A 27,026-nucleotide genomic window follows, 5' to 3' on the forward strand; every position below is an offset into this window, starting at 1 on the left:
TTTTTTCCTGTTCAAACTGCAGTCACACATACCATTTTATTTTACTGTACTATATTGTATTGTTGTGTGATTTTTATTAGTAAAATTCATCCTCCTCTATGAAATCAGTTTATATTGGAATACATGACATTTTCTCTGTTTGAAAAAACAGCCCTTTCCTCTGCAGACTGAATCCTTTGAGGTCTAAACATTGTTGTACAAAAAAAAAAAAAAAAAAAAAAGTAAATTTTTTTGTATCATTATAACAGCTAAAATTTGGAGATGTATTTATCTGGGCTTTCCTCAATGCATTTTCTCTCGAAAGTGTTAAAGATGATGTTATAGGAAAGATAAGGGTATTGCATGACTTGGAAGTGCAGAGAGTAAGCAAGTAAGATTGCTTAGTAATGCCTCTGCTTCTCAAAGGCACAGACTTGTTAGTTTTCTAATTGTTATCTTCAGACACCATCAGGGATCATCAGCTATTCCTTTACAGTGACAGAAGCTTTTATAGTCCATGGGAGATCTGTAAGAATCATAATTCAGAAAAGTACAGTAAATTACATTATTTCTTCGAACTTGGTTATTTTCTGAATGTTTCACAGTACCAGCATGGCTGTATTAATTTGATGCCATATCAGATACCAGGAGGAAGAAAGTCAAAATATACATTTAAAAATGAAAAAAATATATATTTCTTTCCTTTTTAAGGTTGATTGTAAAAAAGTTTGTGCATACACACATGCTACATTTATAAAAATAATTCCTAACACCCTCTAAAAAGTCTAATCATAATATCTCAAATATGTGGCCAATATATATGGGATTATTTTGCAGCAGTTGGTTAAGCATATTGCTGGCAAAGAACTCCAGGATACGATGATATAAATTCACAGAAACAGTGCTTGCTAATGCAGTAAATGACGACAGCTGCTATAACTGCTGAACTAAAAGGGAGCTCTATCCAAGAATAATGAATATTTGCCATTGCATTTCAGAAGAGCATGCTTTGCACATGTGAGTTTAGGTCTCGGTTCTGACGGCTCTGTGTATTCCTCTGCTTACTGCATGGTAGCATTCAGATGAWTTAATTAAATATCTGAAGTTAATTGTGCACACGTGAGATGTGAGGCTGCCAGAAAGGCAGCCCGGGGAGCCAAATCAGCTTTGTCTTAGGCCAGGTACCACCTGGAGAGCCGCAGAGTCGTTTGCGAAGCTTCGCCTCTGCGACGGCTCGCCCGGAGCTGCTGAAGGCAAGGGCACCCTCTCGGTAAGCGTGCCTCCCGCGACCACCGTGGTGAGAAAGGCACTCGGCTTCCTCCTGCAGTGTGTTAACAATCTGTCCATTYGAGCTGGCGGTTTTTGTGCTGCGACTACCTTTCCAACAGGAATTGGACTGAGATCACTGGCTTATTCCAGTCTAGCCACTGAAAGGCTGCCTGTTTATTAAAACCATACTCTCTCTGAAATGCATCTTTGTCTATGAAATGGCATGACCATTACATAATAAGTTTATGATTTATGATTGTCAGATAGTATGTTTGCAGTAGGCCTTGAGGGATCAGGATTTGTTAGCCCAAGCCTGTCCATCTCCAGGTGCTTTCGTGCTTTCTTTCGCCATTGGAATATAATAATTGATGGGATTTAGCTACTTGAAAAGTGGAACAGCACTATGTCTGCCACTGGATGAGGCAAACCCAAGCAGCAGCTACAGAGTAAAACTTGCCAGAAGCATCTAAAAGTGTATATAGGCACCTGTCAGGGTGACCTGGAAAGACAACTGGGTTATCACTATAGCTTGGCTCTTGGAAGTAGTCTAGGTGTGGTAGGATGGAGGTCCACGGACACCAGTTTACCCTCCTGAGAAGTGCTTGAAGCACAAACATTTCTTTCTGTGGCAATTTTGGCTTAAGCAGTTCATGCTCCTACCACCCAGGGCTGTAAGCTGCAGTCCCCACACTGCCCTCTTTGTGCTGCGTGCCGGGGTGGCAGGGGAACGGGAACAAGCCGCGGAGAGCCAGAGTGGACCTGGGCTGCTGACGCTTGCCCTATGTCCTGGAGAAATGCGTATGTGTAACCACAGCCTGAGGAGCAGCATAAATAAGCTTATGTACAACTCTGTGACTAAATCATTCTGGAAAATAAGCTCTAGGCTCTTTTGGAAATGTTACCCATTCCTGTGAAGGACTAGATGTCCTAAAAGGCAAGAGGTTATTAAGCATATTCCTTTAATGTCTTAAAGAACAGGCAAAACGTTATTAGCATATTCCTTTAAGAGCATAGCATCGTGTATATAAAAAGCCACTGGCACAGCTGCAGCTAACTGGAAGATGTGATCTTCCTCGACAAGTAATTGATGGCCGTCAGGATTAAGCTACCCCCTCTAAACTGGTCCCTGATGTTAGTCGAATCAGTGCCAAGTACAGTGGCAGTTGCCCTAAGCCAAGAACCTCTCTCTTGTATTGCCTGTGTTAAGCCTATTCCTGGATCCAATATGGTACATCTCGTAAGTGATGAAGCCCGAGCAAAGTACAAACCAGAAGTGCGTGGGAGGTAATAACGAATTCTGATGTGTTATATCAGTTTGTCTGATAGTTTTAGGAGCGAMACGTCCCTTGCTTGTATGATTGTGTTGCACAATGGTGCGTTCAATATCTGAGAGCAGCAAATGAAACTAAATTCCTCTCAGTTATCCACCGTGAATTTCTCAGTCAGCTCCGCACCAGTCAAATTACAAATATTAGCTGTCATCAGACATACATGTTACTGGTGTGGTGTTAACTTATGTCATTAAGGTGTGATGGAATACRTTACCCAAATGACTTCTCGTACCATTAGATGTGCAGAAATCCCTCTGCATACAGACAGGTGCTCATATGACTCTATACATCATGYGTTGAAGACACTCGTTTGCAAGTTTTCCCCTAAGTGGCATGACACAGAAACTGTCACTCTTGCGTTAAACCCTGGAAATTAGGTGCCAAAGAATGTGAAGACATCCTGCCGCCTATGGTAGTTTCAATAGATTTGGCAAGGCAGATGGTGAGAGGTYGATATTTGTTAGCCTTTTTACTATGTCAAAGCTACCGAATCATCGTCCCTAGTACAGCAGCGTTATGTCGTCCAGGTACTCCAGGACCTTGCCAGGAGGTGTCTCTTGGCCAGGTAGGATAGTGCATGGTGGTGGGTATCCTGGCTGGGCTGGACACGGCACCAGCAATATCAGTCAGARGTTACTGCACAGGCTGACTGATTTTAAACAAAAAACAAGCAAAACTGCCTGACAGATACTAAAAACTTGGCAATGCCTGCAGCCAAGTTTGCCCCATGCTGTGATCTCATCGGTTGTCRTATGCTAACTTGGTACYTCTGTAGAGGGCTCTTCAGTGCCGYGGGAGAGGTGTTGCTAGAGTAAGGGGCATGCCTTTTTCTGAATCAACCTAAACTTGGTATTAGCAGGTGCTGTAGGTGCTTACTCCAGTAGCGTTCAAGCTATCAGCCTCTTCTGATGCAGTGACCATCTTTCCATCATTTTTGCAAAAGTAGATGTGATAATTTAATTAGTAATGATGCTTATTACAGTAGTGGGAGCAGGCAAATGGTGCCCAATGGATCTCACATCTGTCGTTACAGGACAGAGGATGCAGGTGGGCAGCAGAGTGGCGTGGCCTTCTCCAGCACCAGGGAGCCCCCATTTTCGGGTGGGGGGAAGAGAAGTGTAACCTAAATGGGAGAAGGGGAGAAGAACGTGAGAGAAGAAAGTAGGAGCAACAGGACAGAGCAGAGGAGAGGCAGCAAAACAGCTACCTAGAGCTGGGCCCAAAAACCTGCTCAGATATGTAGACAGTCCTGTGGCTGTCCACGTTTCCTTGCTTTGGCTGATGTATACACATTTCTGGTGTAGTGAATAAACATAATGTCACAGATAACTCCTAGCTAATTATGTTTTACTTTATAGTGTTATGATTTCAGTTTGGTCTCATAAATTGCCTTAAGTTATTGAGAGTTTTACGTGTTTTCAGCACAGTATGAAATTCTTTGTATAGGTCTTGAGAACATGGGACCTAGACATGGTCAAGACGYGACACTGAGGGAGTGAACATGTTGCATACTGTGCCATAAAAAAGTTCTCATTTTTTTCTAAATGTTGTGGCTGATATGGAACCAGCAAAACTATCTGTCATGGCAGCAGCTGACGAATCCCAGTAAAATAGCGCCACAAACAGAATGACTGTTTTCTCACTTTAGAAAATGTGCATGATAGAAACAAAGTGGGCCAGAGATTAGAAAATAAGCAAAAATAGAATTTGGGAAATTACCCTTTTCCAGGATACCTAGCCAAGTTCAGATCCTTTCAGGAGCTGATTCCACTTAGATAATAGGAGAAAATACCTGCTCCCATTGAGGTATGTGGTTTCCATTGCTGAATTACAGTTTTATGTACTCAAACATATGGCCCATGTCCCCCTGACCCCACCAGGAACACAGTYGCACAGCTTCTGTCATAGCTGGCGTGCAGAGTTGGGTTGGCGGGATTTACAGATTGGGGATAGAAAATTTCTGCCCTCTGACCRCCCTTTCTGCAGCCTTTCTGGTACGTACAGAAGTGCATCCTTTTCCCAGAGATCGTGGCACACTTGTGAATTCTCACGCAGCAAAGAGCAAAACAGGCTTCTTTTAAACCTGTTTGCATTGGTTTGTCTGTATTACTTTTTATGATGGAATCATACACATTTTATCAGCAAGTATGATGCACACTCAGGCTTGCAGTATATGCACACATGAACACTCATTGCCTGCCTCACTTTGTATCTTATTGTATGAGCTTGGCTAGACAGCATTTAATATTTAGCTTACCTGTCAGTAACACATTTAAATCCTCTTTTTTATAATGGAGCAGTGTACAACTCTATCCATTAGCATCCCTCTGAATGACCACAGGAGTTTCTGAAACAAAAAATATTTTTGAAGTAAGTGAAGAACCCAGTTATCCAAAAGAACAGCATCATTAATTCAAACTGTGCTAACATTGTGTTCTGCTTTAATTTAGGTATACTTTCTGCATAAACACAGATATGTATGAATACACGCCCACATAAATACCCACACATACATGTATGAGTGCAAATATATGTAGGTATGTATATGTTTGACTAAAACACGTAGGATTGTGTCAGTGTGTTTGTAGAACATTATTCAAGATATTTGAGAGTTCATTGATGATGTGATTTGATGTGATGTCTCATTACTGATGATTTATTCATATTAGAGAAGTGCTTACAGAACYTAACCAAAACAGAGATCAGATTGTGCTAAGCGGCCTTCAGATAGTTCCTACCCAGACACAAATATTTTAGAAAGGAGGTGAAGAGAAACAAATACATAAGAATTTCACAGCAGACTAATTGTTTAGCTAGAAATAATTTTGGGTCTCCTGACTAATACCTTTTGATTCCCACCAGCTTTAGGTATTGCAATGTAATGAATCATGTATTAGCATTTGTCTGAATTAATATTACCAGAGGTTGTTCTGATGCTCAGTCCTGCGTGGCTCCAAGCAGCTCCAGGCAGCCTTCAAACTCCTCCAGCTCTGCTGATTTCAGAGCCCTTACACTGAATTTACTTTGCTAATAGTGGATGAGATCTGGCCAGGCTTATGCGTTTTCCTTAAAGCACAGTCCAGGGTCCCTCTGAAGCTCCAAAGATGTGAGTATTCTCATTTTTTGTTTTCACAGGTTTCTTCACTTCCAGGTTCTGGAAGAAGCTTCAAGAGGAAGTGCCACAATCTCATTGGGGAAAGCTTGCTGTCCCCAAGGGGGCCTGGCGAAATTATGATGATAGCAGCATGCTCCTCAGAGATGAAGGGAACAGACAGCGTGGAAGAGTTAATAGGAAGAAGGAAAAGTGGAAAAGAGGTACAGTGCTTGGGAATTTACAGAGAAAGGAAATGACTGATCAGAGAGAATATGAATCTTCTCTGGCTCAGTGTTAGGGTATTACTGTCTTCATTTGTCACAGCATTGAAAAGTGACCTGCAAATGATTATTTTTATTGCATTTATACTTTTCGTCACTTCTTGATGATTTATAATGGAAGCTTGAAAGAGTTCACAGCTTGATTTCTCTCTCTCTMTATATATATGTGTGTATATATATGTGTGTGTGTGTGTATATGTGTGTATCTCAGGATTTTGTACACACAAAAATCTTGCCAGCACAACTGAATTAGTTTAGACTGATTTTGATACATTGGATGCGCTCCTCTGACAGATACCCAAACCCCTATCAGCATCTGGAGTAAACTCTTCAGTAGGTACAATCATTTTCAATAGATCTAGTTTACGTCCACAAGAAATGATCCAACTAGGAAAACTTCTACTGGCAGACAGGCTTTCAAAATACCAGGAATGTCAAGATGAGGAAAGAGGGACAAGGTAGAAATTTACAGGCAATACTTGCATGTGTTAAATAAAAAATTGAAAGGTGGATTTATTTCTGTGCTTCCATTCCCTTTGCAGGTCACCTTTAAAGGAAAATGTATATATATTTTAGTTCACACGTAATACGTGTGCTTATGTTCAGCTATGATTGTTTTTTATGAATACAATATTTGTTACATTAAAGCATAYTGAGTTCACAGAAACAGCTGGAAAAATAACATAAGCATTCGTTATACCAAAGTGAAGAAGCAAGTGTAATGTATGTGTGTTTATGTGTGCGCATGTATATAAAACAACACATTAGCATTTTATCTGAGAGACAGCCTTCACAAAGACGTGGATGACATGCATGACAGATTTAAAATGACAGAGTGAGAGGTGAAAATAAAAGATCAAACAGAAAAGTAATTGGAGAGAAAATAAAGAACAAACTGAAAGGAAGTTATGCTAAGAATTGGCTGTATTCCATTTTAGTTAATTCAGATTTCCAGATTAAGACAAACCACTTTTGTTATTTCTTTTTTTTTTTTTTTTTTTTTTTTTCATTAAAAACAGATACACCCCAATTCAAGGAGACTTTTAAACATGTTCTTAACTTTAAGCATATGAGTAATCCCGGTGAAGTAATTTTACTGGGTGCTCAGAAAAGCCACGATCAATAAAGACACTCACTTTAGTTAAAAAGACCAACAAATTCTAGGCTAGTGAAGAAAGAACACTAATTATATGTGTGTGTATGTGTAAATATATATACATGTGTGTGTATGTGTATATATATATATATATACACGTATGAAGAAGAGGAAGTCTATAGCAATACATGTGAGTTAAAAGCTTAAAACTGCAGAAAAGCAATAAGGGAAACATAAAGCGACCGGGCAAATCTGTATCCAGCAGGCTCGTTTTTAAATACATTAAGAAGAAAAAAACCAAACAATGCTATTTCTTTTTTACTAGCTCAAGATGGTAGAACAGTAAGGTACAAGAGATAGAACTGGCTTGTATTCCAGAAAAATCCATATCATATAATGAGTATAGTGATCATTAAATGTTTTCTTTTCCATACGTAACTCAGGAGCTTATTAAACACTACTGCAGTTAGAGCTGAAATCAAAATATCTGTATACCTGCATCCTGGAATTTTAAGAGAGCTTCAGTATGTGGTTTCCTGGACTGCCAGTGCCTGCAATAGACATCAGCTGGRTATACGCTTCCAGAGACACTAAGTGGCAAATATAATCCATGGTCATATCAAAAGGAAGCTGTCAAACAGGTGTGTAAAAGGTGTATTATTTATTTTTGGTGTAACCTCTAACTGAAGTCCATCTACACTTGAAGAATCACCTTAAAAAACCATAGAGTACTAAGAAAAGAGTAAGAAATTTTAAAGGAATAAAAAAAAATTCCCAGTGGTTCCACTCTCTTTAGGCTTTCAGGAAGAAAGATAGGGAGCAGATCACCTTATATGAAGAAAAGTAGTGCAGATAATAGAAGAATCTTCAGTTTAGATGACAAAAGCTTTTCAGGAGTTAATGGTGGTAAACTGAAYCTAAACAATGCAGACTATATATAAGGTCTGTTTTAAGTAATAAGGATGATTAGCCTTTAAAATAACATATGAAGATTAAGGTGGATTCTGTATTGCTGCAAATTTTGAAATGATGTGTTGAAAGATATGCTTTAGTTTGAGTAAGAATCYATCTAGGAAACCTGAGAGAATATATTATGTTGAGAGGAAACCTGTGGGATAAATGTACRCACACTCTTATGTCCTACTTTCTATTCTCAAAACCCAGCTGTCTAAAGTGGCTTCCAACTCTATATGCTAGTCTTTGGGTATCATAATATGTATTTTTAAGTTTTCGCTGTACCTTGGGAAAAAAAGGTATCAAAGTCAGGATCAGATCCCAACTCAGTGCTTTCACTGTATGCACAGCAGCACACCTCAGAGTAACAAGTTGTAATCTGAGCTGGAGTCTCCATTATAAATTTTGTCTTGAGTGATCCAGAATGGTTTCCATTTGTCKTATATGTAAAATTAAACATATCTTCTTTGATCTAAACCAATGCGAGTTTAGTAATGAGAAACGATGCATCAGACTGTTTCATGGTACAATAGACGTTGGGTGCTCATTTCGTTARTTCCCTGTTTTGATACTACACTAATGGCACCGTTATTTTATAACATATAGTGCCACACAGAAGGTATTGGTCCACGAAGCTCTTCCTGCTGGCCCTTGAGAACTGATTGGCAAACAACATTTTTTACATTTCTACGTCATATTGCTTTATTTTCTCAGAACCTTCTRATTTTTAAGAGTTTTGGTTCTGGCAATAGTAAGAGGAAGTTTTGTTACAGTACTTTCAGATGCTGATAATGGGATTCTTCCTGGTGATAATGAGCAAAACCCCAGTGAGGCCCRGAGATCACTGTTTGTCCTGAATAATCAGAAGTCTGTTGCCTCCAGAAGACACTATGCATGAGCTAACTTAGAATATCAAAGCTGAAACAGATACTGGACTGAGATTGATCTTTACATACCAGTGTGGGAGAGCTACCAAAAGAAGTCCATTTAATTGCCGCTTTGTTTTTTTCTTAGCTRCACCATCTCTTATTGTTGCTAACAATCATGATGTTAAGTTACACAACACATCGCTGATGATCCTTCACTTACAAGCTTCAGTGAAGCTGAATGCAATTGATATTTGGTCACACTTTCAGTAGCTAGAATAGTTATCTCTCCTCTGAGTTAGAAAAGAGTGAGCCAAAAGCTCATGGTGTCTTTAGATTTGTTGGTCCTTCCTAAAATCTGATAACCCAAACAGGAATTAATTAGTGCTTCTCAACTCTCTACTCACTTCCTTGAATGGAACTGTATTGGTTTACAAGTTGCTGAAATACATAAGTATTATATGGAGAGAGAGAGAAATGAGGACCAGACAATGTGGGTAGAGGACTATATAAGATGGGCGTTGTGGGTTTAGTTGCATACATTAAGGTTTCTAAATGGGCTTCAGTTACCTTCTGGAGAAAGATGAAAGAGAAATAAAATACTGTTASAAAGAGATCAATTTAAAGAAATACAGTAGAGAAAATAGATGTTGTCATTTCTTTAGTGGCATCTTCATCATTTATATGAATTTGGGTTCAAAAGAGAATGCTTATAGAATTAGAGTTTTTCCTTTTTATCTTCATTGTCAGATTGCTTCCAAGTCACCAGATAATTTAAAGGACTGTGGAGAAACCTTTCTGCATATAGGTCACAGCAACACTGTCCTCTATTTTTTTCAGAATCTACTGTCTGTCAAAAAGTCAGAGGAGTAAAAAAAAAAAAAAAACTCAACAAGCTTAAAGATTCAGTGTAAGAATTATAGTTGCCAATTTGGGCTTCTAATTGCCTGGTGTCCTTGGCAAGAACAGACACAGAGCTGTATCATTTGATATCTTGAACCATAACCTGCAATAATCCATATTCCTTAATCCTTCATATAGCTGTCGCTAAGTCATCACAATTTATTTTAAAATGGTATGCTTTAGTACTAATCTTAGTCCTAATCATTCATATTAATGTTATCATTAGAGTGAATTAAGGCATTATTTGCCTAATATGTGCCATATGTGACGCTTAAGTACATGTAAGTAATTGCATATGAGAGAAGACAGCATTGAATGTGTATGACACATACAGTATGAAGAATGGAAGAGACCAATATTAAACTTCTAATAGAAATAACTTCAGCATAACTTTCCCACAGGCAACAGAACTCTGATATTTTTAGCYGGTTGAGGCCAATGTATGTTAAGAATAGCATTCACTGCAGTGGGAAAATACACAATTTCTATTATGGGGCAGTCAGAATAACAACCTACTGATGATACACTGGTATAAAATATGTAATTATCTAGCATGCAAAAGAATAAATCACATAAACTGTTTACAGTAGGAATTGTGAAAGGACAATGACACATTGTTGTCTTCTTTGTGTAGTATGGATAAAGTTTGGCTTCTAGAATTGCGAAATCTAATTCATAGTGTTTATGTGATGCTTCCTGCAAGACAACTCTGATAAGATTTTTTTATTTCTAATAAATTAGGTAAGATAGTAGCTCAGCTCAAATGTGAGATAGACCTGGATAAAATTAGAATGATGTTGGATTGGACAACGTCTTGTCTTTCTTCACATTATATCATTAGACTAAAATTATACAGAATAGTTTTGYTTTCCTATGCAGCTGCTGCTAACTGCAACTTTGCTTCAAGAACCACTAATGAATTGTAATTCATAGGATGCAAAATTCATAACCATACTACAAGGGACTTCAAACTCTTTGAGAACTATCCGTGGAGTAATTGCAGTAAATGCAAGTTTTATGGTTATCATTATTGCAAGAACTTGTAGTCCATCATATTAATAAAAATTAATAATGCAGAAGACTGAGGCATGGTGTGTCCTCATCTACCATCAAATACAGAAATAGTTTTAATTGATAAGCCCCRTCTGTTCTGCGTGCTATTATTGTATCGCTATAAGTTTTAGAAATAGGGTGAAATCAATATTTTTTTCTATCCTCCTTGGTAGCAAAGAAAGGCCTAAGCTTTAGGATTAGTGGACAGAAATAAGGAGGATTTCTTTCTTTGTGATACAAATCTGTATTAATTGATTTTTCTTGATGTGGATTAATTGCAGCTCTTTATTAGGAATAATATCACAAATAAACTATAGACCAGTATAGATTGTTAAGCCTAGATTTCAACTGAATGAGGCTAATCAATATCTAAGTCTATAATTTAAAGCAATTCATTAAGGCCTCAGGAAAAGCTAAATAATATGTGTGAGAAATGTCTCAGCTGGAGCCTTAAAGGGGGTTCTCCCTAAAAAGAATAAATATATTTGTAATACATAATTATTGCAGATTAAGTTTGCTCAAATGAATGTCAGTTGCCAGCTATTATGCTGGGGCTGCAGAGGAGCACCGCTGCCGYGCAGGCTGGGGTAGCGACACGGAGAGGGGCCAGAGCCCCGCTCTCTGCTTTATCRTCAGGCTCTTGATTCAGGAGGGGAAGACAGCTGTCAAGTTCATTGCAATGCTCATGTTTCTGTATACCTTTTTGGTAACAGAAGCATTCATATTCTCATTTTAAGGAAGCATAATGTGTTCTGTYCTCGCTATGGTTTCTGATGTCCGAAATTGGGCAGAGAGGTGGACTTCAGTTTTTTAATTGCAGTGAGATCCTAAATCCCAATGCAATTAAAAGAAATGGTGAAGGCATTTCAAACGATAGCCGCTGAACACATCACACCAACTTTTGCTGTGTGGAAAAGGAAGGAGGAGTGTTTGGTAGGGAAGCCAGTGGCGGGTCTCAGCCAGCGAGGATGTCCAGCCACGGCTCCTCTGAGGCTGGCCAGGCTCCCGCCGCGGGCCACCCGCACCACCAGGCTCTGCTTCAGAGCTGTCCAGCAATTGCCTGGCACTCACCAAGCCACTTGTGCCTGAAAAGTGAAGCCATGTAAGATTAATTTACTTCAGTATTCTATAGCAGATGTKCTTTGTGTCTGGTTTTCAGTAAGAACCTTCCTTGGCTATTTTCTGTCTTGAATGAGTTCGGATAGATGGCAATGCAATAGTAAATCACTTGGGATTTGGGGATGAAGTTAGACAACAATTCTAAAATCCCATGACGGCTTAATACTTCAGTTAATTTACGTCCTGTGTGTACATCCATACAGCATGTATAGCAATGCTTGTGTTACCATTGCTTCAGACAACATTTTGAGCATCAGTAATAAAATTGTCTTTTTTCTAGATGACTGGACCTTTGCATCTACTATTATTGCTCTTGATTCAGCAAAATGCACAACAGATCAGGCTGAACTTAAGCATCTGCTCAAAGTAAAATACCTGAGCAAGCATTATTAAATTTGTTAATAGTAGTACCCTTCAGGAAATTAGTTCAGTGACTTGYGGTGACTGTATATTAGGCATGGTGAATTTCAGGGTCTTGTGACCTAAGAGCTTTTCGAATGCAAACCACATCTTAAAAAGTGGGAAGCACTGGATTAGTATGGSTAGCATAATATTCAAGATGGATCTTGAGTTTAAAGGCACTAAATGTAAAACCTAGGATAAAACACCTAAGCCAGAGCAAAAAAAAATCAACAGAAAATATACCTTATAAATGAGTATTATAATGTCAACTACATTTTGAAAATACTCTTATGTGAGAGAGAGACATCTTCCCAAGCACATGGGTTCATAGGATAGAAAGAGATGTGAAGAATACACTAGTCCTTCTGACTAGTTCCAGTTTTTAGTACTTAACTAAATTCATTSGTTTCTTTGAGGTTGAAAAGGAGATGCATTTTCCTTAGTAGTTCCATGAGAGCTACCCTTAACAAAAAGTTTTCACTGAGGGGCTTAAGAAATGCATTTTAGAGCGAGAAATTGCTGGTTCTTAGTGCAAGTCATAGATTTCAGTGGAGCTACAGCAGGGTTATCCCTGCAACTCAGCCGTGAACACAGCTCATTGTACAGGGAAACGAGCAAAGCAAACAGTCTGTCAACTCTGCAGTGTGCATATACTATTAACTAATGCTATTACTGCTCTMAACCTTGTCCTTTTCCTTTGCCTAGGCTAGCATCTCTCCTCTTCACTCCTTACATATTTTAAGGAAACCTTGTTCCCACATTGACTTCCAGAGCTGGYGCTCTGCAGTGGAGGTAATGGAATTTGATGGTGAAGATCTGCCTGCTGGTCTGGAGCTGCATGCTATTAGATCACGTGCAGTGAAGACAAGTTAATCAGGTTTTTAACTTGGTTAAATGTCTTGACTTTGACTTGTGCTTCCCATTTAGACTAACTYGTCCTTTTTTCCTCATATTTAGTATTATTTTAACAACTGAATTATCTAATTCAAAATAGCCTTGTGTGAATTGGCTAACCAATTTTTGCAGGAAAGACTTAGCATAGCTTGGAACTGATTTTCATGGATGTTGTGGTTTCCGTACACTACTCTAAGGGTAATACTAAATTTATAATAAGGTTAAAGCTCTTTTCAAGAGCAAAGATGTGTAARGGAGGGCACTATATTTGCCTACTAAGTATGTATAATTGCTATAGAAATAATGCCCTACATAATTATAYCCTGATAGATGTCAGAGGACAGAAATCTCTTGCTTATTCTTGTTCATTTATGTTTCTTAGATCCTTTTCCAATTCAATATCACTTCTAACATTGCAGCACCATAAATCAAAGCCTAAATCCAAGGGTGTGTGGAAATGGTAGGGCATAAATGCATCCAGGATAGACTGTTCCTGCATTTGATAGCTAAAATCAAGAGAATAAACATCATCCTAAGTCTGTGTGCCCTCTATCTGGCTTGGATTATCTGGAGGCCATCTGAATAAACTCTCAGCTGAAACAGGAAGCCCTGGGACTAGATCTTTCACCTTCCTTTGATTGTCATTTTCCAATTGTTCTCATTTTTCGGTGACGTCAGCACACTTGCTTATTGATGTTCCATTTTGGCCTTGACTGTGCCAGATCCACCCAGAGAAGTCAGAAGCCAAGAACAAATTGGGCCTAAATTAAGAATGGGCTTTCCCTGAAGCATCCTCGTATACAAGCTTCTGAGGCAAGATGCAGACAATGCTTAAGTGTTGTATAAGCAGTGTTAACATAGGGTGTTTTGAATTCATCAGGCTTCTTGAATGGGTGGAAATAGTACATGTGCATAGGCACACACATTCAGAATCAAGGATGCCAACAAGAGAAATGCTGCAGTGAAAAYAGAGTAAAATAGCTCCATATTTTCTTCTAAACAGAAAATAAGTACAGTTGACTAGATAGGGAGAGGTTTTGTTCATTTCTAGTCTCTTGGATTAGTCTGGTGATGCAAAAGAAACATACTACCACAAAAAAGTGGGACAGTGTAGGGATATAGCAATTCTACACATCCAGCCTTCTGAGCCTCAGTGTATGGAGCACGCCAGAGGCAAGCCAAGAACATGGAAGGACTGAAATTAGGCTCTTGGCAAAGACTCAGTCCTATCTCCGTCAATGAACAGAGCAGGTGAGAGATGTGTGCTAGGGGCTGGAGGATTTGCATATTGAAGGATATAGGAAGTGGCTTGAGACTTGGCTGAGCTCTTGCTCTGAGGATCCAGTACAGTAGCTTCCTGGTCTCAGCTAAGTCCTTCGGGTATTGCAATAACAAAAATCCAGTATTTCTATTTGAGTCTCCTGTTGCTGTTTCATAGTTAACTTGGCTTATTCAGATCATGTGATACAACTTTATAAATTGAAATAMAATAAACATTAAAGTTCTGCTTAACCTACGCMTGTAACCAGATTATGTAATTTGGTACCAAATCCAATATATATGGCTATCCAATATATATGGCCATCTGATGGCAGATCGAATAAAACATTTTGGTAGTTTCGATGAACATTTAGCCAGAGCCAGGAAGCAGAGCCATTATTCTGTTTTGTTTTGTTCTATTATATATAGCACTTCGAGTGCCTTTTATTTTAAGAGCATCTGATACTTAGTTGCTTATAACTTTAATGAGTCAAGATGCAATTTTCAATACTGGGCGTCTGCTTCAAACAGAATGAAGTCAATGGCGACTCTACGGGAAATCAGATTCCTGGGTTTGAAATGAGYGTTGCTGCTGTAAAGATGCTGATCACTCATACAACACTGGTTGAAGTGTCCTAGTCCTTGAGCACTTCATGCCAAGGTATAGTGCATTTCTGCAGTCCAGCTGAAAGGTGATGAAGGCCCATAGTGGTCCTCACTAATGGGATGCAGCTGAAGATGGCAGAGAACATTTCTCRTCACTGCTGCTTTGTGAGAGCATAGTATGGAGGAGAAATTCAAAAGCACTTCTGGCTTATGGGATGTATTACCCTGGTATAGATGTGTATCAACAAGATGTGTAGATGTGTAACAAAAGAAAGAGATAACACACCAGCAAACTCACTGCAGTGACTTCTGTTTTGTTTTGGTTTGCAGCCAGCCATGCTAGCATGGTGAGAGAGGTTTGCTCATGTGTGCCCAAGGAGAGAGCGATCTGGGTCTTTTGCGCACATTGCTTGTTTTTCGTTAAGTCCTTTTCATCTGTCCAAAACTGTGTTCTTTTGGGACTAGGAGGGAAGGTCAGAATGAAAATTAGGAAGGCTGGACTTTCTTAATCTTCTCTGTGGCCTGTCCTTTTCTGGCTTGGGGCTTATTAATGAGGAAAGGAAACCAATGTCCGTTTTTCCTCTGAAAAAGATTTCAATTGCACAGGGATTGTCAGTTTGGCACTGTGCATCAGCACTAAAGTTCAGGGGGTAAAGGCTGTTTTGGAATGGTCAGAGAGGGAAAGTCACCCACATATTTGCATTTTAGTGCTGCTGTTAGCAGTGCCATATTCAGAACAGCTCTCTGGTCTGAGGACTGATTTGCAGGGTAACTGCATTTTTTTAGGTTTCCTTTGAAACCAAAACAAAACAAAAAAAGAAGCACCAAACCACAATTTTAAAAATAGACTGCTTTAAGATGCCTCCTGAAAGTCACAGGCTGTCCTTATATCGTTCAATTTTTGGAATTCTTCAGGAGTGAGAACAGACTCGGTTGTCAACAGAGTTCTGTTCACAGAGAGGAGGCAGGAAAATGAAAGAAGGCTCCCTATTGTTCGCCTATGTGGTGTAGGCTGCAAGAATGCGTTGGGAATGCAGTGCCTGCATGTCAGGGAGAGAGAGAGCTCTTTGTGTGAAAACACTGAAGCAGAATGTCAATCATACAAGTAACTACTATCTCAATTTTTATTCTGATCATTGCTATCACATTTCTTCAACTGGAGTCCATAAGGATAGTTACAGATTTGCTGGAATGTACTGGTGTCTAATCAAAGCCATGCGGATGTCACAGGCAGGGGAGCTACCTACCATGAAGTAGAGATCGATGTTGGAAGCGTCATACCTCTCGTGTGCCCTCRGCTTTGTACAACTTTCTGACATAATCTTGATCATAATGCGTGAGTAGGTAATGCATAACCGCTCCACTCTGGTGTCACTTAAAAGCAGCATTGTTTTTCCTAAAATACGGATGTCTTTATCATTCCCCAGAAGAACTGTGCATAATTTGAAATATTCATAGTTCAAAAAGGAAAACATTACATTTTGGCGAAGAGAGAGGAAAGCTACACACTTCAGCAAATGCAAATAACATGCATTAATCTCACAATGGTTAACATTGTGTCAGGATGCAATGATGTAAAGGCACTGTTATGAAATTCCTCAGAATCCTGAACGTTAAAGGCAACAAGCCYGAAAAGAGTGCGTTTGTGATTAAAATAATTTTGCTCCTTAAGCAAAGCAACTCTTGAAACAGAAGCTTACAGAACTGAGAATAACATACCTGTTACAACCTGAATTAAATTTACCTGCTCTGAAGTCTGGCTTCTCATGGGTTGGTGTTATTTTGTGATGCTTAAGGCAAAGCCACCTTTGAGGTAACACATCGTTGTTTGGGAGGAGATCGCATACTGAACAAAATCAATCGTGCTGGGAAAGGTTTTGCCTACACCATGTGCTGTGCAGCAGTGGTGAGGGGTCTGTTTCAGTGGAGTCGTACAAGGCCATGAGGATCAGATCCTGTGCATTGCTTGGAGCTCCCATGCAGATGTGATGTGGCRTGCGGAGGTGAGAGCTGCTGGGTGAACAAGCGAAAAGTAAGCAGTCCCGAGCAATAGAGGGGAGCCGGCGCTGCACTGCTTGGGTGAGTGAGCAATTGCCGAAGAGTTGCTTTTAATTACAGTGTTGCTGGGCACCTGCCACATTATTATTGCCATGTGCCAAGGCCCAGAAGGAATGGCCTTATCTCTCAAACACTTCTTCCTGATGCAGTAAGTGATTAGGGAGCAAGGAGCAGAGAGAAAGCTAGTAATAAAAATCTCTTAAGTCAGGCTTCCTCAGACTCACTGCTTTTCTGCTCCTAACATACTCTCTTCCCTTTTATCCTGAATATTGACAGGCAAGAGAATTTGACCAGAGGACATAGGAATTCCTCTTCCTCATGTACTTTTGAAAACTCTTTAAGTCAATATTAATGGTGCTCCCACCAAGAGAAGCTGTCCTGGGTGTCCCCAGTATCACCCTTTCCCATTTGCCGCAGAGTTATGAACTGACTGAACTTCAATTAGGAAGTTGATCCATTTGAAACCAAGCAATCTTCTGCCAAGTTGATTTTAACCCAGCTCAGTTTTCTGATCCAGGTGAATATCCCGCTGCCATCTATGTCAGCAAGAGAGAAGGTGGCATGGACAGGAGCAAAGAGCAGTAAGGAGCTAAGAGAGAGCAGCAGAGCTAGTGCTTCAGCTCTGTCTCAGCACTCGCTCGGGTGCCTCCGTACGTGCTCTATCACATGCTGTCTTAGACTTTTCCTGAGTCACATCTGTCTCCTTGGTTCTATGAGGAGCTCTGAGCTTACCCTTTAGCTACCACGCCTTCTTTTCCTTTTTCTTTGCTGTGTCTTATGCTTGACAAGGCCTTCTTGAAGAGATCCTTAAGAGCATGGACCATGATGACACCTTGGTTTCAGGGCAAATCATATTTCTTCACAACCCTGTGCCACAGTTTATTTAATATAGTGAAACACTGACCATATCAAGTTCTCAGTCCATTTAAATCAGTGTAGCTCTCTTGAGTTTAGTAGGGTTGTGCTGATTTATACTAGCTGAAGATTTATTTCACTACCTCAGATTTCTCCTCCTTTTTTGTAGCAACTGTATAGCACTTAATAACAGCACATTATTATGTTGGTTTTCCATGATTCATTTCAAGAATTCAAAGTACACATAACCATTTGTACTTACTGCTTGAATGCTTTGTAGAAAATCATCTTGATTGCAGAAGCAAATCCTATTTGTGTGCAAAAGTACTTTTTATTTGACCAAAACTGTGACAATTCCCCAAATGACTGGGACACAGAAATAAGCAGGATGGATGTATTGTCACGAATGGCCAATAACTGAAGAAATCCATGTATTGCTTTGCAAAATTTAAAATGCATTTTTCAGACAAACGCATGAAAAATAGTCGGCTTCGTTCAAGGGGATAAAAGCCTTCTGAGAAGTATTTTACATCTGTCTGTTTTGATTACAAAAATCATAATTTTATTTTTGTTTTTTCTCATTAAAACACAATTCAGCCTATATTTTAATACGTAATCCTGCAAAATCTTACTGAAAAAATGTTGTCATGGTTCCTTGGGGAAGAGGGAAGGGTTATTTCTTTTGTATTTGTTTTGTGTGAGGGGGTAAAAAGTAAAATTTCTTCTAATAACACTACTTTAGTTAAAAGTTGTTTAAAGAGAAGTATGTTTTGTCCAAGATAGTGGCTGATTCTTGGTTGGATTTTTCAGCTTTTTTTACAACTGTATAAAGCAAACACTCCAGTTGGGGTTCCAAACTATAACTACCAAAAATCTCTGATGACTAATACTTTCTGGCTATACTTCATGCTGGCTTGTAAAGAACAAGACTACTTTTTGTCTAAGCCTGCACTAAAGTTATATAAAAGGTTGTGAAAAAGGTTGTGTAGGTCCATCTAAAACACCCATCATTTGCATGCGCTTGTGATGTTTTTGCTAGTGGCCTTGGGGATAGTTAATCCACTCTTTAATGAAAAATCATTTAGCTTTTTCCTAAGTATGCTTTTTTTCTAGCTGACTGCCTTTTTTTTTTTTTTTTTTTTTTTTTTTTTTTTNNNNTGTGCAGGGAGTTGCTGCAGTCCCAAAAGAAGCATGAATAATGTTTCCTATTTTGACCACAGAATGATCTGATCCTGCATGCTGTCAGTAGACATTGCTCCTGACTGGCTTCCAGAGAGAAAAAACATCCGTTGTCCACAGTGTCCTAGCTGCAAGGTCATGTGGCAGCAGAGTGTCCTGCTAGCGGGAGAACATGTGATGGCGAGCAGAGATGCCTGGCTTCTTCCCTTGCTCTGATATGAAGTCAAGTTTTGACTTTGTACAAGTTATGTAGCCTGTCATTAAAGTGCAGGTGATAATAGCCAAATCTCCAAATCATTGCTCAGGTCATTTCAGTGCTTTTAGGAGGCTTTTGGATCCTCAGTTGGTACTGTCAAATGACCACTAAGAAATTGTATCAGCAGCGCAAAGAAGATGGCGGGACTCAGAACACCTCTATTTTTCTGTAGGAACTCAGGCCCTTCAACCCATAGCTTCTGAGGCATGTTAAAAACTCATCAAGGTCTAAAAACAGAGGAAGATGGACATGGAGATTCTCTTTTGGCCCAAAGGAAGATACTGTGCCTTCTCATTCCTGCTCCCTCCCTTCCATCAAAWAAGGACCTTTCATCTAGCTGCTTAATTCCCGCTAGCACCTGCCCTCACGCCTTGTATTAGCCGTTCAACTTGTTCCTCCCCCTCTCTTCATTAAGATCTACATAATGCATTTCCAGTTGATGCTGCATCAGATAATACTTACATCTGCGCTGCCAGCAAGACTCCGAATCCTTCCCCCCACTGGCCTCAGCTGCTGTTACGGTCCAGCTCCCTCAGTTGCTTGTCCTCAGTGGGGAAAGGCTGGAACTGGGAGGAGGCTCCGACCAGACCCGGGAACACTTGGCATTCAGGAGAWGTCTGGGAGCCGAGGCGGGAGGAAGTGGGACGGGTCACGATAGTTCCCCCCACCTCTCAGTTGGTCTCAGTATCCTGTGACTAAACTCTTTCCTTCCTCCCTGCCACAGCACCTTCTGGTGGATGCTGTCAGATGCCTAATTATTACCCAGTTTCCTAAGGGGAATTGTAGTAAATATTTGTTTTATGCAGAAAAGTTTCACTCTGTAGGAAACTGGCCAGAAGAACTCAGCTTCCAGTTAGGCACCTAATAATCACCAAATTTTCAGATGTGTTTAGCACTTTACATTTATTTGCCAGATATTCTCTTGAGAAGTCTTGCTGTAGTGGCCAGGGGAAAAAAAAAACTTTTTTTTTTAAACCATCTTTGTGGATCTATTTTATTTATTTTTTTTTTGGTCTGTTACTTATTTGCTACTTATACATTAAAACATGATTTCTGCATTTTAATAGGTCATCTTAATTGCACTGTTTTCATCTAATAGTTTTGCTGTTGTCTTCATTCTTATACTTCAGATAACGGAAAGTTTTTGCAGGCTTCTTTCTYCATTTTCTCTCAATTTTCATTCTTCGTTTGGGTTGGACTTCTGTTTAGCCAGGCTATTCTCAAAGAAGAAGCATAACAGAGTTGTATTAGCATGATACTTCTTCGATCTGCACTGCTTGGCTCAACATGTGGCCCCAGTAGGGCCGCACTGGGTCTCACCGAGAGGAGTGACTCCTCAGGACAGCCGTGGCGGCTGGGAGTACGGCACCCGTTCTCACAACGTTTGACAGCACTACCTCCAAACCAAAGGTGGGGGTCCCCTAGGTCAGAGAAATCTTCAGGCGTTCTGGGACTATCTTAATCCTTTTGCRCCCCAGAACATGATAAGGATGCCAAAGCAGGAGGTCATGCTGCATCTTAGATGCGGCTGTGTACTGTGCACTAATTTCTTGACACAAAAAGATTGCTATAAAATGACTGCTCTATTCTGAAATGTTGCTRGCAAATTGTTGTGAACAAGGGAAAGAAACAAGAGTGTTGAGAGCTCTGGGTATCATTGAAATATTCAAATATTATGTATGATGATGCCTATAATTTAACATTTGCTGTGGTAAACACAGCCGAAATGACTGTAGCAAAATGTTATTCCATATTCTAAGCCAGATCCTTGAGGTTTGTTTTATTTATATCACATGTGGCTGGGAGAAATAATTCTAGGAAGCCTCATATGGTATATTTTCTTTTCATGTTGCCAAAATATTTTAGAGAAATCAATGACTAGGGACTTATCTSTGTGGCTATTGATTTATTTTTAACCTCTCAGTGCTCAAAAATCAGGAACAGTTATCAATCATCTGTCCTGAAACTGCATATACAACCTGCTAGCAACAGATGGTGCGAATGAAAAGCCAGAAGTGGCCATTTTTAATATTCAATAGATTAAAAAACTTAGTTCTTTAATCTTATTTCACCTCTTGTGACCGAGGGTCTAAGGTATCAACTTAAAGACAATATCAATAGTCTTGATTTGAACCTGAATCAACCRTGGACCTAGATCTTCTGAAACACTTTTTAGTTCTCAAGGGTGCTGCATGTTCCTGGTCTCTGTTGACCTTGATGAGAGCTTGAGCACCAACAGATGTTGATCAGCAGCTTGAAAAATCAGGCCCAGTCCGAGCACCTACTGCTGCAGGTACAGTGTGGCTGCACTTTGGGGGTTCTTGTAAAGTAGTTTAGAACTGACTCCTGTCAATGCCTAAGGATGAAAAAAGTACTGTATTACTAGATATTATCTTGGCCTTGCTATATTTGTTTGTTTCAACTACTAAATCAAGAAGTATTGCCAGCCATCGTTTGGATAAATCTGGCATAAACACACAAACACATGTGCACACACACACACACACACACACACACACACACACACACAGAACTAAACAAAAAAATCCCAAGCTGCAAGCCTGTTTCATTTTTCCGTGAGTAAAAGATCGTGGAACTCTGTTTCTTGCGACCTGGTGTCGTGCCTGGCGTATAGGTCTGCTAACACACGGGAGGCTTCTAGCGAGCAGGTGTGTGAGACTGTTCTTGCTCCGTGTGCCCCTGCCGGCAGGGGCAGGCAGGCAGCAATGGGAACACAGAATTTCACAGCTTCCCATGAGAGAGGCATCCCAAGCATAGAGCCAAATTGACCTGAAGGATGGAAAAGGCTGGATCTGAATTTTGAGTTTGGGATCCCTCATTACTCTGGGTAACACCTCTGCAGCCCAGATGTATTTTTGAGAAACAAGAGGGGGGTCCCAAAACCACAACAGCAGCTAATATATAAAGGCAGTGCTATTAACAGATTATCAGGTGAGAAATAGTCCAAAGTTTTTGCATAAATAACGTTCCAGGTTAAGTGTCCTGTCACTCTGCAGCAGCTCTGCAGCAAATGCAGCAGGTGTAGACAGATGACAAATTTACATTCCTGACTGTGGGACGCACAAAACCTCTCTGTGCAAATCAAGGGCTGCAATTTGAGATGCCATCATTTTTTCTTTCTCTATTTTAATGCCTTTATTGATACTTGTCTGCATAGGCCCCAGATCCTGGGAGGTCAGCAGCCCTTCGCGCACAGATCCTGGTTCTGGTGCGGGACTGCRTCCTGCAGTGCTGCTGTCCCGCGCAGCGGTGGCCCCCTGCCTCCTCCCACCCCCGTGCATGCTCACCACAGCCGCTGGCCACGGTCTGGACGTCCCCTGACAGTCCAGCACGTGGGAAAAGCTCTTCCAGTATGAACGCAGCCACTAAAGGACGCAGGGCAGAGAGGAAAGGCCGACACGCCGTGGGAGAGCATGGAAAGGACATTAAGTTTTCTGAGGAAGGGAAAATGAGCTCTCCCTTGTGGGTTTTTCTCTGGAGGCTACAAGGGAGAGATTTCTGAATTGGAACGGGGAGTGGAAGAAAAAGAAAAACCGTGGAAAAAGTAGCCAGCTCGAAAGATGCAACTCTAATTAAATGCATTACTGTAGTGGCATTAGGGACTGCTGTGAAATGAAAGATGCTGGATGGCACAGGGAAAGCTTCGCTTAAATGTGGAATGATTTTTGGACAGCAAAATTCAGTGTGTCCAACACAGTGAGTGAGTGACAAATACACAGTGAAGGAGGGCACAGTTAAGCAATCACTTAATAAGTCTTATGTCAGTGTGGGCTGCTGTTGAGAGAGGTTGTCCCATTGCACCCGGCCCCTGGGAAATCCGGGAGCCTCATTAGGGCACTGATTCAGCCATGAAAACTAACCACTTTGGGTCATTTGCAGGGAGAGCAGTGGTCCGCTCTTGTTACATGGTAACTGGCATGAGACCAAGCAACGAGCCCAGTGGACAGGCCTTGTGGGGGAGCAGGGAGGACTGGCAGGACCACGCGTTTTGTTGGCACTGGGGATTTCTGCTGGAATGAAATGGCTGAGTAGCCATRGCCTGAGCACTCTGATCTAACCATTTAAGTGAAAATCAGCAAAGCATTCTTCATGTCTGCTTCTGGATGTGAAATTAATTCCCTTTGTAGCTTTGGATATGTCTTGCACTTAAAACCTATTTACCTTTCTAAAAATGTGATTGTGAAGTGAGTATCTAGGTTTGTTACTTTTTTTTCTGTAAAAATTTGCAGTGTTTAGTAGTCCCCAATATTTTCCATTTTTAGCAGACATTAATCTGAACAGTCTGAACTTCCAAGGAGTTTTCCTTACAAACGGCTTTCCTTACACAGACCTGAGACGTGTGTACAGTCCTTTATGCCAATGCTTTATACTTTTGTCTGGCATTCTGGTGCAGCATTCAACTCTGCATGGTCAGACTTGGTATCTGAACTTGGAGTTGTGGAGTGTTCCATATTTCGTCGTCTGAATTTTATGATTTGAGTTTATCTCTAATTTGTACCTGTAATGACATGGCTATTGCATGAAACTAGCTGATTGTGAAACACACTTAGGCTACCGAAGGCTCTTTAACGAAGATTTTGAAGTTGCAAAACGAAGTCAGAGAAAACCACTCACCAAGAAAACCACTCACCAAGAGCACATGCAGTGATTACTACAAAGTTTTGTAATATTAGGAACATACTTTCTCTCATAGTTGTGTCTCTGTCTCCCTGGTTTTTAGTGGAATTTATTCACTATCCGAACGAATGAAGTCTGGGTGTCAGAATACGTAACTCTTAACGTGTCCACAGAACCTTAATGTGAAGCTATTCTGTATTTATCCAGAGAATAGCTTCAGCAGTTCTGTGAGTGATGGAGTCTCCAAAGTACAACCAGCTCTTGCAACCACAACAAAGCAACTTAGGGGGGAGGAAAAAACAAAAAAGAAGAAGGTGACAGACTAGGTATGAGAGTACTCAGGACTTCACAGAAGTGGAACTAGGGTTAGCTCTTTTTATTCTTGTGTGTGCATGTGTGTGTGTATGTAATAGTTCTCATTCATGTTTATTTTACATCTTATATGTGGTGGAAAACTATCAATTATTAAGCTTGGTAATATCACTGCAAATATCCCAGACCTTTGCTCTTTCTGATAGACTTCATGGCCTCACTTGCAAACATTTTTTTTGTTATTATTATTCTCTGAAAAGAGAGCTTTCTATTCCACATTAGCATTTTAAAAGAGGAAAGTCTAGAACTGAGTAAGTCTAGAAGGCAACATCTGCAACAGTATCTGCAGAAGAAGCTGGAGTCTCTCACACTTCCAGGTGCTGCCCCATCCTTCCTGTGCAGAATTTTGCTATGAACATGAGCAGCCAGGGCCACTGTAATGAGGCATGGGGCTGAGTGCCGGAAGGGAGCACATCCTCAGTGCAGGTAATTCTGCTATGAGCTGAGCAGAGGTGAAAAGCAGTTGAACCCATCAGTGATGACTTACAAGTACCGTGGAAGGAAGATAGCTAACTATAAGCAATTTTTTCTGCTGTCTAGATGTACTAATGAAACACTATAAAAGGGGAGAAAAGCTAGAGAATTGGAAATCCTATCTTGTGGGGTTTTTTAATCATCTTTCAGTCAATTATTTGATATTCAAATTTTTGCTTTTTTTTTTTAATAAGAGCATTCTCCTTTTTCTTTCAATTTATAAATTGAACAGGGTATGGATTATATGGAATAGCTCACCTGCAGTTTAGAGTAATAAGAGAAAAAGGTCAACATTTACAGGACTCAATCCTAAGTACCACAARACTTTCTGACACAAAATAAATAGAAGAAAACCCTTCAGTGATTTAACTTTTTTTGAATCGATGCCTGGTGCTGGAAGGTATCTAGAGCCATTGACAAGAAAAGCATTTGAGGACACCTAGCATTATCCAAGCATTATTCAACGTCTTCCAAAATTCAGTGTCTCAGCAGGCAGAAGCAGATATGCAGATTTATTAACATCCAAAAAAAGAGAAGTGAAAGGTTCATTCCAGTTCTAGTGGTATATAAAAGCGAGGGTGGGTAAGGCAGGCCCAATGCTGTTGCCAATAGCATGCAATCTGTTTGCCTTTGACTTCTGCCTGAGAGACCAAGTCAGAGCGGGGGGTTGCATTTAGCAGGAGCACAGAGCAAGCTTCAGGCTCGTGCCTCATTTATTTCATCATCAGGCCATTTGTATTTTCTACATATCAGAAAGCAAACAAACTCTTTCATACTTCAGCACACGTAAATTGCTCTGTAGTCCTCTTGATACAGAAGTATGAAGACTGACATCAGTTGATGATCTGTTCTTCTATTTGGAAGTCTGAAATGTAACCTTTTTTGGCAATGAAATCRTAGCCAGTTAAGCCATTTGTGTCAATGAGTGTAACCGAACCCTATGAAATAAAAACTAGAGCACATACAAAAGAAAAGTGCTCATATTATGAGCATGTAAAAATATATATTTTAAATCTTATAAAATGTCAGCAGTCCACTTAACAGAATTCTAAAACTGGTGATGAAATGTGAGACAGGTGAGAAGGAGGAAATTTTCAAGTGAGAGCTTTTTCTGTTAGAATTCATGTGATTTTATTTGAGAAAGGAGATTTTTATGAAACAGAGAAAATTGGATTGATCTTTATTCATTCCCAAAGAGAAATATATCAGAGGTATGCATGTAGGAGTGGTGTGTGCACATGTATACACATGCACACATACACACACACATATATATCAGATATATAAGATATAAAGAACCTTATAGAAGAAAAATCTATATGCAAGTTTGATGAGGCTAGTAAAAATTAATACTAAAATCTGTAATACATTGGGGAATTCAGATAGAGCAGTTCCTGAATAATAAGAAATCTGCTTTTTATTTTGGAAATTTAGAACTTTGTTACTTTCTCTCCTATGTTGCTGGGAAAATCATAGTATGTTTTCACTGGTCTGCCTTCAGCAGGATTTGGTTACCATTAATGTGATGCAATTTATACTCCATTAATTTGAACTTTCCTAGTAGAATAACACCCAGAAAAATAACTGGAGTATAATGTTCTGGCATCATTTTATTCTGTGTAGTGGAGCAAAGAACTTATTTTGGTTCCAAGCAGTGAGCCAATAGGAATTACTTTAGCTGCAGGAGATGATAGAACTAAAGATAATGTTAAATGTCTTTATAAAACTCAAGTCTTCCGACTACATAAACCGACATTTGTGTGTGTAGCATAATTGATTCTTACATAATATTTTACCACTATAAACATACAAGAACACTGGGTCAGTTGTCATAAAGGTGCATATAYGTAATTTTCAGATTCTGCTTGACCTATTGTGTGCAAATGTGAATCTGAATACATAGACAAACAACCCCATATCATGAGATGGACATAGGGTACAAAACAACAGTAATACAATAGCTATTTTGCCATCATTCTTAAATTTCCTAAGGATTGGTGCAGTTTGGGATCTATTACCTTGCCTCTGTTGCACACCGTTTTATAGTAATGAAGCATTTTAATGGGAATTCATATATTTGGAATAAC

The 27,026-nt window shown here is 39.9% G+C and overlaps 1 long non-coding RNA gene across 2 annotated transcripts; it reads right to left on the reverse strand.

Moving 5' to 3' along the window:
* Positions 1–563: 563 nt before the first annotated feature.
* Positions 564–16,495, reverse strand: LOC146598151 (uncharacterized). 2 transcript variants are annotated; one of them, XR_014895329.1, is made up of 4 exons: positions 16,355–16,495; positions 5,499–5,799; positions 4,837–4,926; positions 564–3,702 (listed from the first exon to the last, which is right to left on the reverse strand). It is a non-coding gene; the product is annotated as an uncharacterized LOC146598151 (long non-coding RNA). The 2 variants fall into 2 exon arrangements; XR_014895328.1 differs by lacking the exon at positions 5,499–5,799.
* Positions 16,496–27,026: the final 10,531 nt, after the last annotated feature.

Source organism: Rhea americana, unplaced genomic scaffold, assembly GCF_003343005.1.
Source record: "Rhea americana isolate MKP2758 unplaced genomic scaffold, rheAme1 scaffold_17, whole genome shotgun sequence".
Lineage (NCBI taxonomy): Eukaryota > Metazoa > Chordata > Aves > Rheiformes > Rheidae > Rhea > Rhea americana.